Source organism: Gorilla gorilla, chromosome 1 (assembly GCF_029281585.2).
Source record: "Gorilla gorilla gorilla isolate KB3781 chromosome 1, NHGRI_mGorGor1-v2.1_pri, whole genome shotgun sequence".
Classification (NCBI taxonomy): domain Eukaryota; kingdom Metazoa; phylum Chordata; class Mammalia; order Primates; family Hominidae; genus Gorilla; species Gorilla gorilla.
In genome coordinates, this window is record NC_073224.2 from 34,493,338 (window position 1) to 34,495,339 (window position 2,002).

Genomic DNA, 2,002 nt, shown 5'->3' on the forward strand with positions numbered 1-2,002 from the left:
GGAACTGAATCAGCTGGCACCCGGATCTTGGATGCCCCAGCCTTCAGGACTGTGAGAAATATATTTCTGTTTCTTAAGCCGTGTAATCTGTGGCATTTTTTTATGGCAGTCTGAGCTGACTAGGACAAGCAGCAAAGCTGCAGTTTGCTTTTGAAGTTTGCCATGAAATCATCAATTCTGAAGACCCTTCTTCCTATCAGTGCTGGCCTTGAATGACAACAGCTTGAATGATAATGGACCACACTGGGCTGCACTTTGTTTGGCCTTTCCCCAAATTCTTTCTCTTACTTTTCTCAGTTCAGGAGACATAGCACCGCGGACACATACCCTTTTAGCCTGTGAAGGAGAACTTTTTCCCTCCATCTGTTTCCCCTCCTTCCGTAGTCTATTTTTCCACTACTTTCAATTATATCAACCCCCCTATAGTAAGCACATAGGAGAGAATATGCCAGAGACATATGGATGCTTTGATGTATGGGTAACATGCCACGTTTTTAGACTGGCAATAAAAAAACATGTGTGGAGGCTCTTCCCTGACAAGTGGCAAACTACCCATCCTTCCTAGCAGGAAGTCTAGGCCGAGGTCGTGGTTTAAAACTCAGGAAGGACATCTGTGAAGGCAGAGCTCAAAAAGCAGATGGTTTTTTGAGTTGCTGGGAGACTGCGTTGATTATTTATTAGGTAAAAAAGTATATATTTATATATGCGGAAATGGTCAGTTTTAAAAAAATGTATTAACAGCAGCAGGTATACACCATGCTCTGCAATTTGAATAAATAATTGAGCTTGACATTTTCTTCAGGGTCCTTTTATCTTCTTAGGTCCTTTGTTCACCTCATGCTTGGTCAGGGAATTTGGGTAATAGTTGAAGATCTGAATCAAGAGAGAAATGCCAACATCTCCAAAAGTTTTTAAATTTTTTATTATTTATTTTAATGGCAGTGGACAAAAAGAAATTCAAGATGGCACTCAATGCCATCTGTTTCCACATAAATGTCAGGTCAGGGTCCAAATGGCTTATTTTTAACAGTGCAAATTGTTGACCTGTCTCCAGAGAACCAGAGTTTTCATCGGAATTCTCAGGAGCAGGGCTTAAGGAGGGGGAGGGAGAGGGGAAGACTGGATGTCCTTGGCAGCTGAGCTACCACACCAATTTAGACTTTGGAAGCCTTAAGCAATTAGCAGATCATCGTGCCATCTGCAGGCATTAATTGGCTTCCCTGGCCACCTGCTGCTGAAGGTTCGCTTTATTTGACAAGTGGCAAATGAGACTAGGTTAAAGAACAGTGATGACTATTACTAGCTTCTCATTTACTGAGTGTCTACAGCAGGCCAGCTATTGTACACAACTTTTGTCGAAGCTTTGTAACAAGATTTAGCATTGTTATTACAGTGTTGTATAGCAATGTAGGCATTACCATCATGCCCATTTTTATTTATTTTTGAATTCTTTCAAAAATGCTTTATTTTAATAGTTTTGGGGGCAGAAGTGGGTTTTGGTTACAGGGATGAATTATATAGTGGTGAATTCTGAGATTTTAGTGCACTGTTTACCTTAGTGTTCGTTGTACCTAATGTATAGTTTTTTTATTCCTAGCCCCCTTCCATCCTTCCACTTCTGTTTCTCTAAAGTCCATCATATCACTGTATGCCTTTGTGTATTCATAGCTTAGATCCCACTTATAAGTGAGAGCAAAAGGTTTTTGGTTTTCCACTCCTGGGTTACTTCACTTAGAATAATGGCCTCCAGCTCCATCCAAGTTGCTGCAAAAGATATTTCATTCCTTTTAATGGCTGAGTAGTATTCCATGATGTATATATACCACATTTTCTTTATCCACTCATTAGTAGATAGGCACTTAGGTTGGTTTCACACCTTTGCAACTGTGAATTGTGCTGCTATAAACATGCATGTGCATGTGTCTTTTTCATAAAATGACTTCTTATCCTTTGGGTAGATATGCAGTAGTGGGATTGCTGGATCAAATGGTAGATCTACTTT